The following is a 27,131-nucleotide window of genomic DNA, read 5'->3' on the forward strand; positions in this document are numbered from 1 at the left end:
CAGAGAAGCATGGTATCGCTCTAACTCCAACATCAACATTTACACAAACAGCATAATGAGACTCCATTTTTTCATGTAAGCTATTTTTTTGTGCCTGTTTGGCTTGCTTTTCTTTTCTAATGTCCATTACAATAATACAGATAGGGTACTGTTTACTTCCTCGTGGCAGTCGTTATGAAACATGCTTTTATCTTAAACCACACATGGATGTGTTTGTTCTGGACCAATGTGTAAAGGCCGTACTGATTTTAAGCTAAAAGCCCAGGCCTTCTTGGGGTGCCCTGAGCTACTCTGACCCCCACACGTTGGGTGGAGGCTGCAGCACTGGGGCCTTCCTGGGGGCAGCCCAGGAAGGCACAGCACAGAGAAACACCCCGGAACAAGGATCCATATTCTAGGGACATCTATCTTCACTCAGGCACAAAACGATGACGCAACAGACAGAAAATAGCATTGAATATTACGACCGTGAAGTGTGCAAGAGAACACGAGGAATGCCTTAATATTAATCCTAACATCAATTTCCTTCAAGACTACGGCCCTGCCCAGGTTACCCGGCCACGGTGAATTTGCTTTTTACTTAAGTAGTCTGGGTTGGATTTTGAACCAACCTGCAGCTTAAGCCTTCAGACACACACATCTAAACGCCACCAGTACAGGAATGCTGAGCCAAGCACAGCCTATCCCCACAATGGAATATGACACAGCTAAACCACACAGTAGCACAAACCTCCGTTTTTGGCAGAGATAGATCAAAACAACATGATGTTAGGTTACAAGAAATAGGCCAGGCGCAGTGGCTCACATCTGTAATCCCAGCACTTTGGGAGGCCAAGGTGCATGGATCACCAGAGGTCAGGAGTTCGAGACCAGCCTGGCCAACATGGCGAAACCCCATCTCTACTAAAAATACAAAAATTAGTGGGGCACTGTGGTGCACATCTGTAATCCCAGCTACTTGGGAGACTGAGGCAGGGGAATCACTTGAACCTGGGAGTCGGAGGTTGCAGTGAGTCAAGATGGCACCACTGCAGCCTGGGTGACAGAGTAAGACTCCATCTCAAAAAAAAAAAAAAAAAGAAAAATGAAAATAAAAAAGGAAGGAGTTACTCTTTCACACAAAACAAAACAAAAAATGTTTCTACGTGAGCCAAGAGAGCTATCGGCACTGTTGACAGTAGTTCTGTCTGCGTTGCTGATTTTTTTTTTTTAAACTTAATTTTGAAACAGTTTTAGATTTACAAAAAAATTACTAATACAGAAGGTTCCCAGAGATACCACACCCAGGCCCCTATTAGTTATGTTATTACATTAGCACAGTAGGTTTGGGGGTCTTTTGCTTGCTTGTTTTGAGACACAGTCTCATTCTGTTGCCCAGGCTGGAATGCAGGGGTGTGATTATTGCAACCTTGAGCCTTGAGCTCCTGGGCTCAAGTGGTCCTCCTGCCTCAGCCTCCTGAGAAGCTAGGACTATAGGAGCATGCCACCATGCCTGGCTGGGTTTTCTGTTTTTGTTTTATCTAGAGGTGCGGCCTTGTGATGTTGCCCAGGCTGGTCTCGCACTCCTGGCCTCAAGCGATCCTCCCACCTCAGCCTCCCAAAGTGTTCGGATTCACGGGTGTGAGCTGTTGCACCTGGCCTCAGCGTTTGTCATAAGGAGTGAGCCGGTATTGACATGTTATTAACTGAAGCCCGTTCCTTCTGCAGATTTCCCTCGTTTCCACCCATTGTCCTCTCCTGTCCCACACCACACAGCTCCCCTGCACCGTGGTGGCTTCTAGCCTTCCCTGGGTCTGGGACCTGTACAGTTTTCAGGGGCTACGGTCTGTGGCCTTTAGGTGATGATGACTTTCAGCCTCACACTGTCGCCCGTGGTTTTATTTCTGTGCGTGAGTACGGGTCACAGTTTGGGGTCTGCTTGATTTTGGCAGGCACAGAGCCCGCCCAGCACTCCCTCTGCCCGCGCTCCGGGCATTCCTCCCAGGCCCGGAGCGGCTCTGCAGCACCTCAAAAGCGATCAAGTACCATCCCCTGCTTTCCCGGGAAGGGTGAGTCACCTCATTGTGGCTGAGACGTGGGAAGGAGACAGAGCAGATGGCAGAGCGCGAGGCTGCAGGGCCCTCCTCAGCAGGTGCTGCACAAACCTGAACCACGTCATGGGAAGGAACTTTCTGGGTCTTCATGGAGGTTGGGACCTGTCCAGTCCCCCTCACATTCGTGAAAGACTTTGCAGTTGGATAATGGTCATCCGCGATCGTGTTCCCCATGGTGGGCTCATGCTGTGGGGCAATGGGGGCAGAGGTCATATCATGGCCTTCAAGGAGCAGGCAGCCCTCAGGGGGCAGGGGGGAGTGCCACAGTTCCAAGACTCGGTGGCAGGTGATCGGCGGCTGTGGGTGAAGAGCAGCGCAGCCGATGCTGGACGGCCCCAGGAGTCAGGGGAGTGGGTTTCCTAGTAAGAATGGAGTTTGCCACACCAAGTGGAGGGAACAGTTCTCCTGGGAGTGCAATACATGAAAAGCAGCAAGGCCGGCAAGGCGTGGGGAGCAGGGGAGTCAGTTCCCGGGGCCGCGGGAGCAAAAGGCCACTACTGCGCCACCAATACGGGACATTCGTTCTCTCTGTTTTGGAGGCCAGAGATCTGAAATTCAGGTGTTGGCAGGGCTGGTTCCTCCTGGAGGCTCAGGGGAGGGTCTGCTTTGGGCCCCCTTCCCTGGGGGTCCAGCAGTCCTTGGCATTACTTGGCTCCCAGGCACACCCATCTGGCCTTTGCCTCTGCAAGTGGCTATGGCTCTCCCTGTGTTGTCACGCCTCTGTCTTCTGTTCACCGCACCGGAAGCCAGTACGCCCTCAGGTCAGCACCTCAATTACAGCTGCAAAGGGCCTATTTCCAAATAACATCCCACTCTGAGGTTCCAGGTGGATGTGAATTTTGGGGGGACATAAATCGACCCCAGGAATGCAGAGTAGCAGGGAGATATGGGCATGGAGGCAGGAGGTGGGTGGACCTCCGATTGCCGCCAGCCTCGTGGGCTCTTGGTGCAGGGCGGTGGGGTGGCTAAAGGGGAAATGTCCACAGAGGCATGGACAGGACCCACGCACCACGAGGAACCATCACTGGCCCCTTGACAGGTGAGGACACCAAGGCACAAGGAAGCTGAATGTGCCTGGTAAGGTGACTCGGGCTGAGCGGCAGGGCCCCGAATAACCTGAGGCCAAGTCCCCACCGATGGTGGACGGGATGACAGAGGGGATGGTCCGAGAGGACCCTAGTCCTGGCATGGGAGGGTCTGCTGAGGGCATGGAGGAGGAAAGGCCAGCTTCTAAAACATCCGGGGCCTTGGGGATGACCCTGTGAGATGGAGCCACAGGCAGCTGGAGACGCAGCCAGTGCCGGGAGGGAAGCAGGGGCCCACTGGCTCACTGTGGTCTCCGTCACCACCCCGTGCACCATAGCCTGGGAGGCTCCTCCACTCTCCCATCACGAGTGCCCCTCGAGGCCTGGCTGGGGCAGCTCATGATGCCCTCAGGGTCCAGAGTCATCCCCCGTGGCCAGCTGTGGTCACATCCACAGGGCGTTGCTTGCTGTCCAGCCGGTAAGAGACACAGGGTACGGGCCTGTCCTTCCCGAGGCCTTCACAGCAGGAAGGGAGGGCCCTGCTTGGTGGCTCCTGGTGGCTCCCATGCAAAGCCAGGGAACTTTGAAGTGGTTGTGTACATCTCTCCCTCTTCCAGGTTTGGTTTGTTTTGTTTTAGAGGCCAGATTGGGGTCAGACAACAGGTGCGATGTGTTGATCCTGCTACCTGAGGGCGTCTGGCTTTTCTCCTTTCTGGGCAATAACCTAGGACCTGTGTCTCACGAATGCAGGTTCGCTTGACAGGAACAAGGGGACACGTGCTTTCAGGGTTGGGTGCGTAGTACATGGCAGGATGTCAAGCCATGAGAGGAGGAGTGAGCCTCGGACCCAGGAGAGCAGAGTCTCATACCAGCACGAGCGTCTCCAGCAAGCTGGACTGTAGAAAAGCCCAGGTGCTGCTCACGATGCCTCGGGAGCAAAGTCCTGTGTTGGCCTTGCAGTCAAGGTAAAGGGCGCAGCTCTGCCCGGGATTAGGGGTGGGGAGGGCAGAGCCAGCCTCTTATTCCTCCTTGTCCCCACCTGTGCCATTGGCTAGACAATGGAGAAGGAGGAGCCCTTCTCACACCCCAAGGAAGCCCACACCTTGGTTTCCTTGGTTTCTCCTCTTTGGAATCCAAGTCCGCACCCTGTAACCCCACCACTGCCATCCCCTCGGGTTGCTGCAGGTGTGTCCTCACACGTCCTCCCCTGTTGGTCCCACCTAGTCATAGCCTCAGACAAGCACCCCCGGCAGCCAGCACCCACCCTGACCCTGCCCCAGTGTCTGGTCCCAGTGCCTGGTCCTGACCCCTAGACATTGTGTAAAACTCAAATAAGTGTATTTAATATATCCATTAATTGTACATTTATCATTTCTTTGTGGTGAGAATGTTCAAAATCCTTTCCTCTAGCTATTTTGAAATATACAATACTATTAACCGTAGTTATCCTACTATACAATAGAGCAACAGAACTTATTCCTGCCATCCTACTGTAACTTTGCACTCTTTGACCAATCTCTCTCCAACCCCCTCTTCCTCCTCACCTCCCTGGATTATGGTGATCATTATTCTATTCTCTACTTTTTTTTTTTTTAGACAGAGTCTCACTCTGTCATCCACCCTGAACCCAAGCTGCAAGTCCCAGGCAAGTCACTTAACTTGATGGGGAGGCTGCTGGGATCTGCTGAGAACAGCAAACCGCTTCTCCCATGGCCAAGCACAGACCAAATGGAAACGCACAGGCAGGCGCTGGGAAGCCCATCAACAGGCAAATTAGGAGCATGTTAAAAGCTCTGAAAAGCTTCTAGAGCATCAAATACGCAATCATTCAAATACATACACCATTTTATCTTGCCGCATTATTCTGTTTCCAAGGCACATTTTTTCATTTAACATCCTTCCTCGTCTCCTAAATTATAAAATCCTAGAAATGACAAGAATTATTCTGTCACAAGATATGGAGGACAGCACGAAAGAACCACATGCCCAGACCATCAGCATTAGATGAGTCAGGATAAACATTACACATTATTATTACTGAAAACACCCAACTTCAGGTAGCACAAGAAGTAAGGAGGCCTTAAAAAGGATGGACACCCTGACACATGCTACAACACGGATGAGCCTTGAAGATATCACACTGAGTGAAAGAGGCCGGTCACAAAAGGACAAATACTGTCTGCATCCGCTTACGAGAGGTTCCGAGAATAGTCAAATCCACAGAGACAGAAAGTAGGATGGTGGGAGCCAGGGACTAGGGGAGGGCCATGGGGAGGTGGTGTTGAATGGGTGGTGTTGAAAGGAGGTAGTTTGGGAAGATGAGGAAGTTCTCAAGGTGGATGGTGGTGACAGCTGTGCAACAATGTGAATGCACTTAATGCCACTAAACTGCACACTTAAAAATGGCCAAGATGGTCGTTTTATAAGGTTTATTGCAACTAAAAATAAATGAATGAATGGGGGGAAAGAAAGGAGGAGAAATGAAGCTACGAAGACACCTAAAACCTCCTTCTCAATGTCACTCTCACATTTATTATTTATGATAAAATCACATAATCCTCGATAACACTGATGAAGAAATGTTCTCTCCTGATTTCATGTATAAAATAAAGCTCATATCCCAAGGCAGATGTTAGAATCTAATTCAGGATTTAATACTATTAAGTTGTTCCATGTTATTCCAATGCAGCTCATCATGTCTCTGCTTGATGGAACCTTCTGGAAGCCTGAAATCATAACAGGCCCCACTGTGCCCCAGGAAGGTGTGTTCACACACCAACATGGCCAGCCCAACCCCAGCCTAAAGAAGTTGTGGGCTGAGACGCTGAGCAAGTGCATTCTTGTCAGGAGGCAGAACTTTCATTTAAGAGTTAAGGATTGCTTCCTCAGAAAGTTCAACATAGAATTAACACATTACCCAGAATTCTATCCCCAGGTGCAATTCAAAAAAATTGAAAACATACATCCACACAACTTGTACATAAATGCTCACCACAGCATGATTCACAATAACCCAAAGTGGAAACCCAAACATCCACTAATGTATGAATGGACAAACCCAGTATCTTCCAATAATACAATGGAATACTATTCAGCCATAAAGAGGAAGTAGGCTGGGCGTGATGGCTTATGCCTGCAATCCCAGCACTTTGAGAGACCAAGGTGGGCTGATTGCTGAGCTCAGGAGTTCGAGACCAGCCTGGGCAACATGGTGAAACCCCATCTCTACCAAAACACAAAAAATTAGCCGGACATGGTGGTGCACACCTGTGGCCCCAGCTACTCAGGAGGCTGGGGTGGGAGAATCGCTTGAACCCGGGAGGCAGAGGTTGCAGTAAACTGAGATGATGCCACTTCACTCCAGCCTGGGCAACAGAGTAAGATCCATCTCAAACAAAAAAAAAAAGAGAGAGGAAGTACTGACCAGGCTACAACGTGCATGAAACTCACACACCTTCTGCCAAGTGAAAGAAGCCAGACACAAAAGTCCACATAATCATGGTTTCATTGATAGGAAACACTCAGAATCCACAGAGGCAGAAGCCATGCTGGTTGCCAAGAGCAAGGGGCAAGATGGACCGGAAGTGATTAAGCTTACTGGGTATGGGGCTTTCTCAGGTGATGAGAATGTTCTAGAACTGCACAGAGGGAGAGGTTGCACAACATCATGAATGTAATAAATGCCACTGAAGTGTTCATTTTAAAGTGGTTAATTCTGGCTGGGGCGGTGGCTCACGCCTGGAATCCCAGCACTTTGGGAGGCTGAGGCTGGCGGATCACGAGGTCAGGACATCGAGACCATCCTGGCTAACATGGTGAAACCCCGTCTCTACTAAAAATATAAAAAATGAGCCGTGCATGGTGGTGGGCGCCTGTAGTCCCAGCTACTCGGGAGGCTGAGGCAGGAGAATGGCGTGAACCTGGGAGGCAGAGCTTGCAGTGAGCCAAGATCGCGCCACTGCACTCCAGCCTGGGTGACAGAGCAAGACTCCGTCTCTAAATAAATAAATAAATAAATAAATAAATAAAGTGGTTAATTTTATCTTATGTGAGTTTCACCTCAATTTTTTTAAAAGGAAAAAAGAGTTAAGAATTGATTCTTAGTAAAACTTTGTCTCATTTTGGCGTGAGGTTGTCCAAAAGGAGAAAGCAATTCTAAAGGGTATTTCAAGAACAATTTCCTTCAAACCAAGCTGTCAATGAAGTCAGAAATGAACAGACGTTCTAAGACGCGGAACCGCTTCTCCTCCTAAGAGCAGGAAGCCACTTTCCAACCCTGGAGACACCAACTCCCCCACCTTAAAGATGCTGAGTATGGCTTGGGTAGAGCCAAAGTTGCCATCTGTTTACACCATGAGCTAAATATCATGGGAGAAGCCCACAGAGGCCCACGAGCCGCAGCGAAGGCACCAGCCGGGACTTCGACAGGGATCAAACACCCGGAGTTTGATCAGGGACCTTCCGTTGTCTCTGCTTTGCTTCAAGTCCTCACAGAACAATCTGAAGGCATTCGTTTGCTGAACAGGAATCCAAACGTCTGACCACAAGAAACCCCTTGTTGGGGAGTGCCAGGACCTCCCGTGGGGAGACACTGAGTGACCAACAAGCCTGTTTTGGTTTTTTTGGTTTTTTTGGCTTTTTTTCTTGAGACGGAGTCTTGCTCTGTCACCAGGCTGGAGCGTGGTGGCACAATCGGCTCACTGCAACCTCCACTTCCCAAGTTCAAACGATTCCCCTGCCTCAGCCTCCCGAGTAGCTGGGGCTACAGGTGTGTGCCACCACACCAGGCTGATTTTTTGTATTTTAGAGTAGAGATGGGGTTTCACCATGTTGGACAGGATGGTCTTGATCTCCTGGCCTCATGATCCACCTGCCTCTACCTCCCAAAGTACTGGGATTACAGCCCTGAGCCATGGTGCCTGGCCAAGCCTGCTTTAAGATAAGAAAAGGAGGAACCCCCGGGCTTCGGCTTGCAGGGCAGGTTCCCCATGGCAGCACTGTTGACTCTTGTGGGGGCTGGAAAACTCTCTGTGGGGTGCCAGCCGCTGGGAGGATGCTGGGCAGCATCCCTGGCCTCCACCCACTGGATGTCAGCAGCACCCCCACCCCAGGCTGTGACGACCACACACGTCTCCAGACAACGTCTGCCAGGGCAGCAGCGCACCAGCTGACAACCCCGCCCTCGGAAATGATGATCCAAACCTCTGGACCGCTTCCGGCCTGAGACTCTCAGCAGGTACCAGGAGCCCAGGAAGCACAGAGCTCAAGGCTCCTTGGCTCAGCACCCGGCTATGCCAGACCACTCGGGCCTTTGTGCCTCCCAAAAGTGCTGTCTGGGGCATTCCCCTGCCAGCTGGGCCCCGAGAGCGACACGGGTTGGGCCAATGGGGAGCCGTTCCAGCCTCGCTCTTCCCTGCCAGAACCAGAAAGTCACCTCTCTGTCGCCGTCCTGGAAAAATGGGCCAAGTTCCCCGAGGCAAAGATTAAACGACAAAGCAAATTTAAAAGAACAAGTGGGCGCCTGGTTCTGAGCTGAATGATGCCTTCCAGCACGACAGTACGGCCCTGAGCACCTGCCAGGGGACAACCATATGTTCCCGGGCCCGATGTGTCCACGAGCCACTGCCAGCCGAAGAGAGCTGTGGACAATAAAGATGAGAACTTTTTTTTTTTTTTTTGAGATGGAGTCTCGCACTGTAACCCAGGCTGGAGTGCAGTGGCGCAATCTCGGCTCACTGCAACCTCCGCCTCCCAGGTTCAAGCGATTCTCCTGCCTTAGCCTTCCTAGTAACTGGGATTACAGGCGCCAGCCACCATGCCCAGCTAATTTTTTTGTTGTTGTTTTGTTTTGTATTTTTGGTAGAGCCAGGCTGGTCTTGAACTCCTGACCTTGTGATCCACCCACCTCGGCCTCCCAAAGCGCTGGGATTATAGGTGTGAGCCACTGCGCCCAGCTGAAGATGAGATGTTTTAGCAGACACAGCAACCAGCCCAACCCAGCCCTGCAGCAGGTCCTGCTCAGAGCTCTCAGGTTTTTCAGCCACTGCTCACCGTAGGCCCAGGGAGTCAGGAACGACCAGGGCCAGTCTGGAACATTCCAGGCTCCAGGTCTAAAAGTGCCATCCAGCACCCAGCTACACTCCTCATCCAGCCACCTCAGTGGCCAGAGCAGCAGGTGACCCTCGGCCCCCGTCTGCGTGTCCCTGTGCCATTCTCTCCATCTTCCTCCTCTCGCTGCCCGGACTCCCGCACGCTCACACCTGCGGCTGGTGCAGCATCTGCCGACAGATGCTCCCAGAGTTTTGCTGAATCCTGGGAGCTTCTCTCTCTCCAACATGACCTGCTGGACTCAGGTCTGTACCGACCCCCATGCTTGTCAGCAGTGCCTCTGCAATGCTGACTCATCTCTAGGGACAGGGATCAAACACCCGGAGTTTATCAGGGACCTTCCATTGTCTCTGCTTTGCTTCAAGTCCTCACAGAACAATCTGAAGGCATTTGTTTGCTGAACAGGAATCCAAATGTCTGAACCCTTGTTCAGGAACCCCTTGTTGGGGAGTGCCAGGAACTCCCGTGGGGAGATGCTGAGTGACCAACAAGCTTGTTTTGGTTTTTTTGTTTTTTTGGCGTCAAGCCGCTCCTATCCCTGAGTCCGAAGGCCCTCCTGTGCAAAAAGGCGGCAGCGGCTGCCAGGGGGAAACTGTCTGGGCCCTGCCCTGGCCCCTGCCACTCCACATGTGCCTCAAGCAGACGCCTCGTCTTTGGGAAAAAGCTTCCCGTGGTGGCTGAACCGGCACTGCAGCCATGTCCCCCGCGAGGTCATCACGGAGCCGGAGACCACAACTGGGCAGGAGATGCCGGGTTCCAGGGGCCACGGATAGTGAGCTGAGACTTTTTGTGGTTATCTAGACTTTTTTTGAGGGGGAGGGGAGGCGTAGAAAATTAAACCTTATTTATTTTTAAAGCCAAACCACTAGGAAAATATATCACAGCCGGGAAGCAGCAAATGGACAGGTTGTCTTATCATTTCAAGTAATAAGCTGGTGAAAATACAATGAGGTTGCTATCAAAACAGTAAAGTGCCATGCCGGGGCAGGAACACTGCAAGCTACGAAAGCCCCAGGCAGAAATGGCATTTGGTAACGGGGGCTGCCTCTCCTTTGCTCTCAGGGAGTCAGCTCATCCTAGCCCAAGTCGCTTCCTTTTTCTCCCTTGAACTTCCTGTTGCCAGGGGTTTGTCTCGACTGGACTCTGTTAATTCAGAGGGCTAAGTAGGCAATGCTAGGTTTAGGTCTTCATTCCATCTGTTCTATAAAAACCAGGTTTTTCCAAATCCAGTACTTCATAACTCTGTTATAATCAAGTCGCCAAATGCTCCTCTTTTACTGTTCACTCCTATATACTAGTATATATCACAATCAAAACCCCCTTCTCTTCATGGGCAAAGTGTTACTGCAAAGATTGTCCTGTCATTTTGCTACATACAGCCTCAGGGCCCATCAGCCAGTAATCCTGCTTCCCATAATTAGTGTGTCATCGCCTCTCATGTTTTTGTATGGTCTCCAGGCTGAAAGATGCAGACGTCATAATTTTAAGAAATGTACATCCACATCCTGATGACCAGAAATGGGGATCCACAAGGAACCTTTCAAACTTCTTTTTTTTTTTTTTTTTTTCTTTAATGGAGTCTCACTCTGTCGCCCAGGCTAGAGTGCAGTGGCGCCATCTCGGCTCACTGCAAGCTCCGCCTCCCAGTTCACGCCATTCTCCTGCCTCAGGCTCCCGAGTAGCTGGGACTACAGGCGCCCGCCACCACGCCTGGCTAATTTCTTTTTGTATTTTTAATAGAAACGGGGTTTTGCTGTGTTAGCCAGGATGGTCCCGATCTCCTGACTTCGTGATTTGCCCACCTTGGCCTCCCAAAGTGCTGGGATTATAAGCGTGAGCCACCACCCCCGGCCGGAACCTTTCAAAGTTCGTATCCAAACGAGTCTCCCTCCCAATTCCACATCTTAAAATCAACTTGTATGACCTTGTATAAATTACACAAAATCAGGAAAACAAAGACACAGAAAACTTTTTTTCCTTCTAAGTGAATGACCTCATGGATTTTGTTTCACAGCTTATGGAAAATGATGTGGAGACACTCCTGGTAAACAGGATGTTGGCAACGAAGAGGAAATATCTCTCCTCAAACTCCACCAACTCTAACCTGGCAGCCTGTTGGTACCTGTGTAGTAAGAAGAGTCCGGTACCTTGGAGGGCTCTGGCTTGTTACAGGGGAGATCCTTACTGCCAGGACAAGCACTGGCCCAGGAAATATAAGCTCTAAAACTCTCCTGTAATATCTCTGACCCAATTTAGTACCACTTTTTTCCATTTCATTTTTTAGGACTAAAACATAAAAGAACCAGTGTCCAGAAGCAAGTGACATAAGCCTTACACTTATGGCCATCCTTCATTTCTTCATTCATAAACTTTGCTTAAAAGACTAAAATTCCGGCCAGGTCCAGTGGCTCATGCCTGTAATCCCAGCACTTTGGGAGGCCGAGGCAGGTGGATCACGAGGTCAGGAGTTTGAGACCAGCCTGACCAACATGGTGAAACCCTGTCTCCACTAAAAATACAAAAATTAGTTGGGCATGGTGATGCACGCCTGCAGTCCCAGCCACTCAGAAGGCTGAGGCAGAAGAACAGCTTGAAACTGGGAGGCGGAGGTTGCAGTGAGCTGAGATCACACCATTGCACTCCAGCCTGGGCAAAAGAGCAAGAGCATGTCTAAAAAAAAAAAAAAAAAAAAAGACTAAAATTCCCAATTCCTTATAAAAAATATATTCTTGTCCTCGGCCCCGATGGCCACTGGCAAAAACTTTTATTTCCCAATGGATGAGAGAGCCTCCTTCATCTTCTCGGTCGTAGTTGGGATGAGGTGCATGTGGTCATCCACACACTTGGTCACACAACGGTCCAGCTGCTGCTTCACCTGAAGCTTCTTACTCCTGCATCTATTGAATCTTTGGCTTGGTCGTTGCAATGCATGGTGCACCGGGCCAGGCGGTCCTGGAACTTCTCCAACTCACTGGTGACCAAAGCCTGGGCTTGAGCCAGGGGCACATGGCAGCACTTACTGCACTGGTGCACCTGCTGCATGGAGGCCTGACTGTCCTCATAACAGCTGGTGCTGCACTGGAACATGAGACCCTGCATCTTCCATATGTTCTCTCCCTCCGGACTCTTCACCACGGAGTCCACTGCCTCCTGCACCTGCAGCTGCTGCAGCTCCACCATGGCAACCCCATGCTGCCCCAGTTATTTGGACTTTTATAAATTTTTTTTTTTTTTTTTTTTTGAGACGGAGTCTCACTCTTGCCTAGGCTGGAGTGCAGTAGCATGATCTCAACTCACTGCAGCCTCCGCCTCCTGGGTTCAAGTGATTCTCCTACCTCAGCTTCTCAAGTAGCTGGGATTACAGGCATGTGCTATCACGCCTGGCTAATTTTTGTATTTTCAGTAGAGATGGGGTTTCGCCATGTTGAACAGGCTGGTCTCAAACTCCTGAGCTCAGGTGATCCACTAGCCTCGGCCTCCCAAAGTGTTGGGATTATAGACATGAGCTACTGCACCCAGCTGACTTTTATAAATCTTGGCCATGGCCACGTGTGGTAGACAAAATAATGTCTCCCCCTCACCTCCCGAGAAGAGGTCCATGTCTCAATCCCCAGGGGTACGGTGTTATGCCACATGGCACAGGGGTACGGTGGCTCACCAGTGACCTTAACCCAAGAGAATATCCTGGAGGATCTGGGTGGGCCCAGTGTGGCCACAGGATCCTTAAAAGCAGAGAAGGGAGGAAGAGTGGAAGAAAGAGCTTATGGGGACAGAGGAAGTCAGGGGATTCTATGCTGCTGGCCCTGAAGATAGAGGAAGGGCCATGAGCTACAGCAGAATCTGCTCTGCCTCCCTGGGTAGTTGGAGAGGCAATAGCAGATAATGAGAACAAAGACTTACATAGCTCTTGCAATCCTCAGGGGACTCCAGGAGGCAGGAAATCCAATCACCCAGTTTTACTGATGAGGAAACCAAAGCACATAGAGGTTAAGTGACTTGCCCAAGGTCACAGAGGAAGTGGGTGGCAGAGCGGGATTGCACACGCCTGTAAACTCAGCTACTTAAAAGGCTGAGGCACGAGAATCACTTGAACCCAGGGGGCAGAGGTTGCAGTGAGCTGAGCTTGCGCCACTGCACTCCAGCCTGGGTGACAGAACAAGACCCCATCTCAAAAAAAAAAAAAAAAAAAATTATCTACAGGGTCCTTCACAGGGAACTCACAAGATGATTCTCTAATCTCTACAGAAGACCAATAGGTCAAGAATAGCCAAGGCATCCCTGGAGAACAGGGGAGGGGAACAAGCTCTATCTGATGTCAGGACTTATAACATATAGACAAAGGAGTGCTGGCATGGAGCAGACCAACAGACCAACGGACAGAAGATGGAGCCCAGAAACAGGTCCACACACACACACAGAGTTGGCAACCGAGAAAGAGAAGCATTCCCACACATGGTCCCAAGCCACTTAGCTGTCTACATGGCAGACAAAGTGAAACTAGATCCCTACCTCACGCCAAGCACAAACATCAATTCCAGGTGAACTAAGGACTTACACAGGAAAGGCAAAGCCTATTTTAGCAAAGATCATTCAAAATCATGTTTATGATCTTGATATAGGTAAGCAATTCTTAAACATGATATACAAAACACTATCATAAAGGAAAAAAACTATGATTTTGATTACATTAAAAACAAGGACTTTAAAAAGAACCTTATTAAAAAATTAATGATGAGACATTAACATAAGCCACAAACTATGAGACCTGCCTCACTGGGTGTCTAGGGTGTGGTCCTCACAGTTGAGCACACCCTCTTTATGGAAACATGCTCTTCCTGACTTTTTTTTTTTTTTTTTTGAGATGGAGTCTCGCTCTGTCACCCAGGCTGGAGTACAGTGGCAGCCCACAGGTTTTCCGTTCAAGGTGCTTTCCCTGACAATCCCACTCTGCCACCCACTTCCTCTGTGACCTTGGGCAAGTCACTTAACCTCTATGTGCTTTGGTTTCCTCATCATTAAAACCAGGTAACTGGATTTCCTGCCTCCTGGAGACCACTGAGGATTGCAAGAGCTACGTAAGTCTTTGCTCTCAGTATCTGCTATTGCCTCTCCAACTACCCAGGGAGGCAGAGCAGATTCTGCTACCCCAGTGACAAGAGACGTGGGTCCCAGAGAGGCTCAGGAACTGTGCCCAGGACACACAGCTGTCTGTTCGGGGTGCAGGTCGCCATATTCCTGCCAAGGTAGAGTGAGGCCTGCAGTCTCCACGTGTCTACTCAGCTCTTTCACAACAATACTTTCAAAGAGAAAAATAATTATTAACTGCAGAGGCTTAATGAGGATATGGAGCTGCAAGGCTCTCTAATACCAATAATTTGTACCTATTTAAGAGCAAAGGTGTAACAACAAAGGCACTGGCACCAACAGGCTCAGATGCCATATCCCTTGCCTCCAGGTAAAGGAGCACAACTGTCAATTTCACTGAGCACAGAACATTCCCAGGCTCCCACGCACTCCCACACTCCTCCCTGGCTCTCAGACTCACCTGTAGGGAGGAACGCCCCAGGCCTTCCGCCCAGAAATCCAGGGGTACAGGGCAAGAGAAGGGGAGCCGCTGGGGAAAGCCGTTACAACGGTGGGGACAGGTCCAAGGTCTGAACTGGGCACCAGTAAACGTGGCATCCACAGGGCCCACCAGCCCCAGCTGTTCAGTCCCAAGCAAGACCACTGGGAGGGTCCTGCAGGAGACAGAGTCCCACCTTCCACCAGCCCAGCCCAGCCCAGCCCCTGGCGGCAGCTGCCTCAGGCCCAGCCCTCCCCAGAAATGCAGGGTGCAGCATCTGCCAGGAACTTGGAGGAGCCACTCCTCCTAGCCCTGAAATGTATCCCCACTCAGGGGCCCTGAAATCCCTTCCAGAATAATTTCACAGAGACCTCTTTTGAAGTGCAAACACCATGGAGGGGCTATATTAAGCCACTGACCCCTCGTGGGGTTAGGGCCTCAAGTTAGAACTGGGGGCAGCCCGGGACAGCCTAGCAAGGGACAGCTGTGCTCATATACCATGAGGGCTACCTGGCCCACTCACTGCAGCACCTGTTTTGGCTGGGCATGGGGCTTCTGCCCCAGAGACCCCGTGGCCATCAGAGTTGCTGAAGTCAGCGCTCACAGGGATCCCGCCCAGGTGCTGGGGAGGTCTGGCTGCTGCCTGAGGTCTCCAAACACTACCAAAGTCCCCCTCCAAGAGCAAGGAGACCATCCTTGTTACTTCCGGGGATCCCTCCCTCCAATGTAGTGAATGGCAAGCAAATCATTTTCTTTGGGGGAAAAGATCAAATATTGGCCCAGACGTCTCTTAATTTGCAACTTGCATCGAAACTGCTGAGAACAGAAAAGCCGGGATTTCGTTTTTCTAGTTAAATATTTGCTGAGAAAATTCCAGTCCTAAATTTCAAGAGACTGATTCAGCATGACATTAAAAGGGTGGTTTTAGATGATTAACTAGAGGCTCTCGTGGAAGAAACCTGAGAGAAAGACGACGCAGGCCTCCCTGTGAAAACGCTGTTTTAGCCAACAGAGAAAGTGTGTGTGTTAGCATCCTTGCTTTTGTCTTGATTTTTTTCTCCGATGTTTTTCTGTAGTTGAGTATTTTAATTTACTTCTTTCAGGCCCCTCTCCCCTGCCACCTCCAGATGGTGAGATTCATTTCCAGTATTCAAAGACTGGAATAAAAACTCACTCTCACCTCACATGGGTTCTGCTGGAAGACAAGCCCTCCATCCTGACCCTGGCTCTGGTTCCTCTTCCCAGGCCTTTGTGAGTGGCCCCCGCCCAACTCCTTCTCCCTGAAGCTAATGAGTCGGATGCCTATTCTGAAGCCAGTGAGTAAGAAGATTCAAGCAAAGACTCAAAGCTCCACTTGGACGGAAGGAGGCCCATGTGCCGGGAGGCTGCACGCAGGGCCGCCAGGCTGCACACGGGGCCACCAGGCAGATTCTGTCTGGCTCATTATGGAGGAGCTGGGAGAGAGGTGCACATTGCAAGTAAAGCTGAAAATAAAATCTGGCTGGCTGACACCTCCCTGCTCATCACACATCCCATGCCTGAGCATCACCAAATTGCCGAGGAGCAAAGAGCTCATCTCCAAGACAGGTGGCCAGCAGGCTCCATGCACCTCTCCATCCACACACACGCTGTCTGCGCCCTGTGGAGCTTGTGTGGCGGGGACCGTTGACGCTCAGGTTCTGCAGAGCGCCTCCCACAGTCTGGGGAAATGGGTGCCCTGGAACCATCAGAGCCCGCAGAGGGAGAAAGAGAACCTGTTCTGCAAACGTGAACCAGTTTTGGTCAGCATGTCTTGCTTGTGTCGTTTGTCTATGACAGTGACACGTGTCATGGTCCAAACTAATCTACTCTTAACATGCTCTAACCTTTCAGGTATGCATCAAGGCTGGGTGCGGTGGCTCATGCCGGGAATCCCAGCACTTTGGGAGGTGAGGCAGACGGATCACTTGAGGCCAGGAATTCGAGACCAGCTTGGTCAACATGGTGAAACCCCATCTCTACTAAAAATACAAAAATTAGCCAGGCATGGTGGTGGGTGCCTGTAATCCCAGCTACTCGGGAGACTGAGGCATGAGAATTGTTTGAGTCCGGAAGGCAGAGGCTGCAGTGAGCCAAGATCATGCCCCTGTACTCCGGCCTGGGCAACAGACTGAGACCCTGTCTCAAAAAAATAAAGGCTGGACGCAGGGGCTCATGCCTGTAATCCCAGCACTTTGGGAGGCCAAGGCAGGTGGATCACCTGAGGTCAGGAGTTTGAGACCAGCCTGCCAACATAGTGAAACCCCCTCTCTACTAAAAATACAAAAATTAGCCAGGCATGGTGGCACACACCTGTAATCCCAGCTACTCGGGAGGCTGCAGCAGGAGAAAGTGTGTGTGTTAGCATCCTTGAACCCGGTAGGTGGAGGCTGCAGTGAGCAAAGATCGTGCCACTGCACTCCAGCCTGGGCGACACAGCACGACTCCATCTCAAAACAAAAAAATAAAAATAAAGTCATGCATCAGGACATATTCACACAGAATGTCTTCTGAGATGCCTCCAGGCCCATATTCCCCCACCTCTCTCCAACAGTTTCTGTTCTGGCCCCTGTTCCCCACTCATTACAAGTTTACTGAGCACCTACTGTGTGTCTGGTCCCGCCCCCTGCCCACCTCCACTTCCTGCCCTCACTCCCACTCCCACGCCCACTTCCACATACCCAAGGTCTCAAGAACCACAGCTCCAAATTCTTCCCATGGCGTCTTTGGCTCAGGTCTGGACAGATGGAAGAGCTGACGCTAATATCACATATCCTGCTATTACATGATTAAGAGATGACTTACAAGTAACAAACTGGATTTCCCTCTTAGAGGACCCCAAGGGTCCTGAAAGAGGATTTCAGTTCTCACACTAATTACTGCAGCTGACGATGTTTGAAATTCATTCATAGTCAAAAATTATTTGGTATAATATCTTTTTAAAGATTCTAATCTGCAACCTAAACTCAAAGAAACTCTAATTAAAATTGCCATCACTCATTAATTCAACAAACGTTTGTGGGCCCTGTGTGTGCAAGGCTGAGATCTAGGGATGCCAAGAGGGAAAAACCACAGTGCTGCCCTCAAGGTGTCCTTGGCCTGGTGGAAAAGACAAATGGGGCCAATTAGCATGGTAAGCCCCATGGGGGAGGGGAGTCCAGGTGGGGGGTGCGGGGGAGGGGAGTCCAGGTGGGGGGGTGCGGGGGAGGGGAGTCCAGGGTGCAGGTGGGGGGTGCAGGGGAGGGGAGTCCAGGGTGCAGGTGGGGGGTGCAGGGGAGGGGAGTCCAGGGTGCAGGTGGGGGGTGCGGGGGAGGGGAGTCCAGGGTGCAGGTGGAGGGTGCGGGGGAGGGGATCCAGGGTGCAGGTGGAGGGTGCGGGGGAGGGGAGTCCAGGTGGGGGGTGCGGGGGAGGGGAGTCCAGGTGGGGGGTGCAGGGGAGGGGAGTCCAGGTGGGGGTGCAGGGGAGGGGAGTCCAGGGTGCAGGTGGGGGGTGCGGGGGAGGGGAGTCCAGGTGGAGGGTGCAGGGGAGGGGAGTCCAGGTGGGGGGTGCAGGGGAGGGGAGTCCAGGGTGCAGGTGGGGGGTGCGGGGGAGGGGAGTCTAGGTGGAGGGTGCAGGGGAGGGGAGTCCAGGTGGGGGGTGCAGGGGAGGGGAGTCCAGGGTGCAGGTGGGGGGTGCGGGGGAGGGGAGTCCAGGGTGCAGGTGGGGGGTGCAGGGGAGGGGATCCAGGGTGCAGGTGGGGGGTGCGGGGAGGGGAGTCCAGGGTGCAGGTGGGGGGTGCGGGGGAGGGGAGTCCAGGTGGGGGGTGCAGGGGAGGGGATCCAGGGTGCAGGTGGGGGGTGCGGGGAGGGGAGTCCAGGGTGCAGGTGGGGGGTGCGGGGGAGGGGAGTCCAGGTGGGGGGTGCAGGGGAGGGGATCCAGGGTGCAGGTGGGGGGTGCGGGGGAGGGGAGTCCAGGGTGCAGGTGGGGGGTGTCCGGGGGGGGGAGTCCAGGATACTGACAGGAGTAGAGGGAAAGGTATCCAAGGCTCTGAAGGGGATGGGAAGAGGAGAGTGCAGGGTTCTACTGGGGATTGTGGGGGAGGGGTATCCAGCTGATGAGGTTGTCGGGGAGGGGCGTCCCGCTGATGGGGGTGTGGGGACAGGTGTCCAGCTAATGGGGGTATATATGGGAGGGGTGTCCAGCTGGTGGGGGAGGGGTGTCTAGTTACTGGGGGTATATGGGAAGGGCACCCAGCTGATGGGGGTGTGGGGAGGGATGTCCGGGGTGCTGACAGGACCAGCTGATGGGGGCATGGGGGAGGGGTGTCAAGTGCCAATGGAGGCACGGGGAGAGGCCTGCCCTGTACCTCAGTTTCAGGGGAGGTCTCTGCAGGTGGACAGCAGTGGGGTGACAGCAGGAAGCAGCTGTGGTCAGCACCTTCTCAAGGCTGGCATCCATCCTATTGTCTCACTGAAACTCATGACAGTGGGAGGTACAGGTGCCCCCTGGATAGTCCCCGGAGCCAGTGCTACACGGGAAGCCCTGCCCTCTTGGGGACAGGGGGATGGTCTTGGGGGATGAGAGTCCCGCTAAGGAGCTGAGCCCTTCCTGCTCCTAAGCCCGCAGCTGTCCTATTCGCCTACAGCCAGCAAGTGCGGCACAGAAGGCCACCATAGTGCCATGAAGCTTGTACCTAGGCATGCATGCTGGTGAGCTCAGTGGGACGGTTCAGCGGGAACACGGCTTGAACCCACATCAAGGCAGGACCCGGCACAGGCCACAGAGAAGTCACACAGGCCTGGCTGAGGGACACAAAAAGAACAAATGCACCCCTGGCGCCACAGCGGAAAGTCCCCAGAAGCAGCAGTTTCTACTGCATAGCAGTGACCACACCGGTGCCACAGCCCTGCCCTTTTGAGCATGCAGCAGTTGGGGTCACTGTGGCAGGAAGGGACGTGTCAGCTCAGACCCCCAGACGCACCCACACCCCACGGCAGGGCAGGGCCACCTTCCTGCTGGTCACCCAGACTAACCTAGAGAATAACTGCAATTCAGCTCTTCCAAATGCATGATTATTTCCCGTTTGGAACCCGGCTTGGGGATAGGGAAGTGCTCTTCCTCTGCTTGGAATGCTAAGCCAACCAACTGCCCTCATCCCCAATTCCTCATCACAACCAAAACTGCCAGCCGGTCACTGTCCTGGGGCACCTTCCCCCTGGCTCAGCGGGGCAGGTGGATGCCATGCTCTCTGACGAGGGTGCTTTTGACTATTAACCCATCACCACCAGCCTGGCGACAGATCAAGACTCCTTCCCAAAAAAAAAAGCCCAGGCCGGGCGCGGTGGCTCAAGCCTGTGATCCCAGCACTTTGGAAGGCCAAGACGGACAGATCACGAGGTCAGGAGATTCAGACCATCCTGGCTAACATGGTGAAACCCCATCTCTACTAAAAAAAATACAAAACACTAGCCGGGCGAGGTGGCGGGCGCCTGTAGTCCCAGCTACTCGGGAGGCTGAGGCAGGAGAATGGCGTGAACCTGGGAGGTGGAGCTTGCAGTGAACTGAGATCCAGCCACTGCACTCCAGCCTGGGTGACAGAGCGAGACTCCGTCTCAAAAAAAAAAAAAAAAAAAAAAAAAAAAAAAAAAAAAAGGCCATCTTTCCTGCACTCTGTGGCCTCCAGGTTCCAAGGACAGTAAACTACCAGGTCCGGATGTGCTGCCCAGCCTGGTTAGTGAGAAAGCATCCTTCTGGCCATCTCAGCATCCACCCCGCAGTGGGAACACCTGCCGTGGCCACCCCACAGGGCTACACACAGACCCAGCGAGCCGCCTTCTGAGAACCAACGTTCCCAAGGGCAAAGTGCACACATGTTGACATGGCACATCGACCTGGAGTGCGTGGGTCCTGGTCTCCTCCAGCCACAAGACACACTCAGATACACAGGGTCCTGCCCTCTAATTTCCATCTCAGGAGACAGGAGCCAAGAGAGGGATTCCCCAGGGTCACCTGGAGAGGTTTTATTTTATTTTATTTTATTTTATTTTATTTTATTTTTATTTCTGAGACAGTCTCGCTCTGTCACCGAGGCTGGAGTGCACTGGCGCAATCTTGGCTCACTCCAACTTTCGCCTCCTGAGTTCACCAATTCTCCTCCCTCAGCCTCCTGAGTAGTTGGGACTACAGGCGCCCACCATCTCGTCCGGCTAATTTTTGTATTTTTAGTAGAGACGGAATTTTACCACGTTGGTCAGGCTGGTCTCAAACTCCTGACCTTCCATCCACCTCGGCCTCCCAAAGTGTTGGGATGAGATGACCAAAACCCACTTTTCAAGCAGGACCTGGGAGGGAAATGTTCTAAGCAGAGTGAGCATCGCAGAGTATCCCTCAGGCATGGCTGCGAGCGCCAAAGCTGCAGACCCAGGAAGGTGCTGGGTGTGGAGAGACACTTAAAAATCCCGGAAAAATCTACAAAACCAACTCCTGCAGCCACCACAGTGACCCGTCCCGAGGCACAGAGTGAGTTTCTGGTTTTGCCACTCTTGTGGACAACCGCACCCACCATCAGGCACCCAGCTGGCCTGGGGCTGCTGCAAGTGCTGCACTCTGATCCTCCAGGCAGTCCCAATGGCCAGGTGTCATTTTCCAGGCCTCAGAGGATCCGGAGGTCCAGCGACTTGCCCAAGGCCACCTGAGGGCTGCCTCTGCACCCACAGGCAGGGGATTGTGTTCCCCTACAAGTTCAGCACCTCGGGAGTCAGGAGACGCCCGCGCAGGGAGGGCCCCGCAACATCCATGCTCGCCAGGTCTCCGGAGGCAGCTTCTCCACCCCGGACCCTTGGACATGGCGTATGGGATCATTCTCTGCTGTGTGGGGCTGTCCCGTGCACACCGGAGCATGGAGCAGCATCCCCCCCCACCTCCACCTACCAGACACCAGTAGCTCCGCCCTCCATACTGTGACAACCAAAACATCTACAGACAAGGCCACATGTCTCCTAGGGGGAAAAGCAGCCCCATCTGAGTGCCACTGTACTAAAGAAATCCAGCCAGAAACTAACTTTTTAAAAGTTTTTCTTGTGAACTAGCAGAAAGGAAACATACATTTAAAGTCTCTATTTTTTTTTTTTTTGACAGGGTCTCACTCTGTCACCCAGGCTGGAGTGCAGTGGCGCAATCTCGGCTCACTGCAATGTCCACCTCCCGAGTTCAAGCAATTCTCCTGCCTCAGCCTCCCAAGTAGCTGGGATTATAGGCATGCGCCACCACGCCCGGCTAATTTTTCTATTTTTGGTAGAGATGGGGTTTCACCATGTTGGCCAGGCTGGTCTCGAACTCCTGACCTCGGGTGATCCACCTGTCTCAGCCTCCCGAAGTGCGGGGATTATAGGCGTGAGCCACCATGCCCCACCTCTCTATTCTTTTTAATATTTTCAGGTAAGTGACGTCTGTTTTACCAGTACCTCACGTGTGCCCAGCAAAAGGCTGGGTGAGGCTGAGCTAAGACACACAAGGAACCAACTGTCACGAGAAGGCAACGGTCAGGGTGCTGTGACCTGCAACAGCAGAAGCAGGACGTTCCCTCGGGGCTGCTTCCCAGGCTCCAGCAGGTCTGCAGGCTCAGTCATTCCTCCAGGGATGGAGCCGGCCAACATGCCAGATGCTACCAGACAGAAGATCTCCACGTTCGCAGGCTAGTCTCATTTCAAAACGCAAGTTCCACGTCTCACTGTAAAATTCTCCTTCAAAACATGTCAGCCTTCAATGGTCTCAGTTATGTGTTTCTTATCTATGTACACTAGCAACATGGGGCACACTGATACACAGTCCTGCTTTAATTCCCAGCACAAAGTCTTTCTGGCCTAATTTCAACCAGGGACAAAAATTATCTCCTTTTTCTTTTCCATAAAAATGTACCCCTTCATTTTAAAAACTGGTAACTTTTATTATTCTCACCTGGATATCTATTCTTCCAGATTAGAAACAGGCTCTTGGAGCCGGGTGCAGTGGCTCCTACCTGTAAACCCAGCACTTTGGGAGGCTGAGGCAGGCAGATCACCTGAAGTCAGGAGTTCAAGACTAGCCTGGCCAACATGGTGAAACCCCGTCTCTACTAAAAATAACAAAAATTAGCTGGGCGTGTAAGTAATCCCAGCTACTTGGGAGGCTGAGGCAGGAGAATCACTTGAGGCAAGATCCACCATGCCCAGCCGAAACCCAGGAGGAAGGTGGAGGTTGCAATGAGCCAAGATCACGCCACTGTACTCCAGCCTGGGTGACAGTGACTCTCCGTCTCAAAAAATAAAACAGGCTCTAGGTAACAGGATGAAATATTAGAAGGTAGACAAAAAGAGCATGGAAAACATTTAATGTTTCTCTGGGAGATAAAAAGTATGTAAGAACAGACTAAGCCAAGCACGTGTCTATAATCCCAGTGCTTTGGGAAACCGAGATGGGAAGATCGCTTGAGGCTGGGAATTCCAGATAAGCCTGGGCAACATAGCCAGATCCTATCTCTACAAAAAATAAAAGTTAAAAAATTAGCCAGGCATGCTGGCTCACACTTGTGGTCCCAGCTACTTGGGAGGCTGAGGCAGGAAGACCAGTTGAGCCCAGGAGTTGGAGGCTGCAGTGAGCCGTGATGGCACCACTGGACTCCAGCCTGGGCAGCAGAAAAAGACCCTGACTCAAAAAATAAAAACAAAAACGGCTAGAGTAAGCCAAACCCTGCTTGAAGCCAGTGGGGGCCTGTGAAGCACTGTCCTCACCTCTTTTCTGTGAGTTTCTCTCTCGCCCACAGGGAGTGTGAGGTCCTGGTGGCTGCTCTGCTAGAAGTTTATTGGTCCCCAGAGCCTGTTCAGGGACGGTGACAAATGGGCGGGGAGGTGATCTCTGACATCTAGGTGCCCAGGTGTCCGCAGGAACCACAAGCGAACACCGTTCAGGGCCCTCACCCATTGGGTGCAGGGCTCCATGGGTCAAGGAGGCGCCACTGAGCCCCCGTAGAAAGGAGCAGTGACCCAGCTGGGCACGGTGGCTCACGCCTGCAATCCTAACACTTTGGGAGGCCAAGGAGGGCAGATCACCTGAGGTCAGGAGTTCGAGACAAGCCTGGCCAACATGGTGAAACAGTAGAATAAATAAAAAAAGTTTAATGAGCCAGGCATGGTGGCGCACACCTGTAGTCCTAGCTACTCGGAAGGCTGAGGTGGGAGGATCACTTGAGCACTGGAAGTCGAGGCTGCAGTGAACCATGCTCACGTCATTGCACTTCAGCCTGGGTGACAGAGTGACCTCCTGTCTCTAAAAAAAGGGGGGGAAGTCATGGATGGCATCACAGTGAGTCTATTTCTGTTTTCTGATTCTACACAGTGACACAGGCTCTAACACTCCTAGCAAATCTCTTCTAAGTATGTTAGGAAGAGAAAAGATCCTATTTGGCTGGAAAGTTCCTAGGCCCACAGGCTATTTCATTGGCTAACAGGCTAACAATACGTGTAACTCAGCAAATATTCTGCATCCACGTCCCCAGAACAAGCCTGCAGGAAGCTCCCATTCACAAACACGTTGTAAAGTTCTGCAACTCAGATCACATTTCCCATGGAAGCAACGTGATCAATGACGGTTACATCCACCAGCTAAGAAACAGCACATTCTTGTGAGAAGGGGTGAGGAGCAGCAGTACACAGAGAACTTCCATGTCCCTGGCTCACCCACAGGAGGGGCACCCACCAAGGACCAGGCATTGATGCACCCCTGACCACAGCTCATGCTGGATCTGATATTTGCTAGCCACTGCTGGTCAAGCAGTCAATTCCTGATAGATGATGGTGACCTCAGATAGCTAGTAACTCTGACCCGACAGAACCCAACACAAATCTCTCTAGAGGAAGACAACAGCATCCTAGGCCCCATGTTCCTCCTACTATTATGATAACGCAATGTTGTCCAGCACATAAAATAACCAGGCATACAAGTCAACAAGACAACCTGAATGAAAATCAACAGACACTGCAAGAACAGGAAACCACAGAGGAGTTATAAAAACAATGACATTATAAAAACACAGAGAACTGCTGCTCTCACCATGTTCAGACAAATAAAAGACAAGATTGAAAATTTTGGCCTGGGGTGGCTCACGCCTATAATCCCAGCACTTTGGGAGGCTGAGGCAGGTGGATCACCTGAGATCAGGAGTCCAAGACCAGCCTGTCAAACATGGTGAAACCCCGTCTCTACTAAAAACACAAAAATTAGCTGGGTGTGGGGGCGGGCACCTGTAATCCCAGCTACCTGGGTGGCTGAGGTAGGAGAATCGCTTGAACCTGGGAGGCAGAGGTTTCAGTGAGCCAACATCGTGCCACTGCACTCCAACCTGGGGGACAGAACGAGACTCCGTCTCAAAAAAAAAAAAGAAAAAAAGATTAAAATTTCATTAGTGATATGGTTTGACTGTGTCCCCACCGAAATCTCTTCTTGAATTGTAGCTCCCATGATTCCCATGTGTCGTGGCAGGGACCCAGTGCGAGGTAACTGAATTATGGGGGCAGGTGTTTGCTGTGCCATTCTCATGATAGTGAAGAAGTCTCATGAGATCTGACCTTTTCATAGAGGAGTTCCCCTGCACAAGCTCTCTCGTGCCTGCCACCATGTAAGACGTGACTTTGCTCCTCCTTTGCTTTTCACCATGATTATGAGGCCTCCTCAGCCATGTGGAACTGTGAGGCAATGAAATCATTTTTCTTTATAAATTACCCAGTCTCAGGTATGTCTGAGAACAGACTAGTACAATTAGCAACCAGATAACCACAGAAAAGAGCATGGCAGGTCAGAGTCCATCTAGAACCAAATAACACAATAATCAAAAAGAAAAACTCAACAGATGAGATTGTACCCAGCTAAGAAAGCTAGTAAACTGGAAAACAGGTCAAAAAAGAATATTAAGAATGAAATAGATTCAGAAAAAAAGGCAGACACAGAATCTACCCTCCTGGAGGACAATTCAGCTCTATGATTTCTTCATTCCTTGTGACTTGACTGGCTACACTGTTAAATATGTTGAACCTGTTTTCTGGGCTCTCTCTTCCATTCCGCTGGCCTATCTGGCTGTCCTTGGCCACTCTTAATGACACACTCTCCTAATTACAGCGGCTCTATAACAAGTCTTGACATCCAGCCAACCAAGTCCTCCTACCTCGGCTCTTCCTCAAAATGGCCTTGGCTATTCTCAGCCAATTTTATTTACAGATAAATTTTAGAATCAGATTGCCAATTTTTTTCAACTTCCTCTAAATTATTCCATACCAATTTGATTAGTACTGCACTGAATCTACAGACCAGTCTGGGGAGAAATGATATCTTTATAACATTGAGTCTTCTAATCCATAAACATGGTTAAGCCCTCCATTTATTTAAGTCCTTCTTAATTTATTTTATTTTTTTGAGATGTAGTTTCATTACGTCGCCCAGGCTGGAATGCAGTGGTATGATCTAGGCTCACTGTAACCTCTGCCTCCCAGGCTCAAGCAACTCTCATGCCTCAGCTTCCATAGTAGCCAGGATTACAGGCACGCACCACCACACCTGGCTAATTTTTGTATTTTTAGTAGAGACGGAGGTTTCACCATGTTGGCCAGGCTGGTCTTGAACTACTGACCTCAAGTGGTCCACCAGCCTCAGCCTCCCAAAGTACTGGGATTACAGACATGAGCCACTGTGCCCAGCCCTGAATCTCTCTGAGTAACATTTTATGGTGTTCTGCTCATCTTTCATTAGATTTATTCTTGGGTATGTTATCTCTTTATACTATTGTAGGTTATATATTTCACTTTTCATTTATTGCCAGCACACAGAAACACATTTTTAAAAATAGTACAATCATGCATCACTTAAAGACTGGGGAAAACATTCTGAGAAATGCGTTGTTAGATGACTTCACCATTGGGTGAGCATCACAGAGTGTCCTTAGACAACCCAGCTAGACCTAGCTGGTACAGCCCACTACACACCTAGGCTGTGGTATAACCGATTGCTTCTAGGTTTAGACCCTGCTGGTACAGCCCACTACATACCCAGGCTGTGGTATAACCGATTGCTTCTAGGTTTAGACCCTGCTGGTACAGCCCACTACACACCTAGGCTGTGGTATAACCGATTGCTTCTAGGTTTAGACCCTGCTGGTACAGCCCACTACACACCTAGGCTGTGGTATAACCGATTGCTTCTAGGTTTAGACCCTGCTGGTACAGCCCACTACACACCTAGGCTGTGGTATAACCGATTCCTTCTAGGTTTAGACCCTGCTGGTACAGCCCACTACATACCTAGGCTGTGGTATAACCGATT

The 27,131-nt window shown here is 51.3% G+C and overlaps 1 protein-coding gene and 1 pseudogene across 5 annotated transcripts in view; both read right to left on the reverse strand.

The window, feature by feature from the left end:
- LOC105489797 (cadherin EGF LAG seven-pass G-type receptor 1) overlaps nucleotides 1–27,131 on the reverse strand; it is a 203,970-nt gene that overhangs the window by 124,228 nt on the left and 52,611 nt on the right. The window lies entirely within an intron of this gene.
- On the reverse strand, nucleotides 11,984–12,406 carry LOC139358965 (protein FAM136A pseudogene; annotated as a pseudogene).

This window comes from Macaca nemestrina, chromosome 15 (assembly GCF_043159975.1).
Source record: "Macaca nemestrina isolate mMacNem1 chromosome 15, mMacNem.hap1, whole genome shotgun sequence".
Classification (NCBI taxonomy): domain Eukaryota; kingdom Metazoa; phylum Chordata; class Mammalia; order Primates; family Cercopithecidae; genus Macaca; species Macaca nemestrina.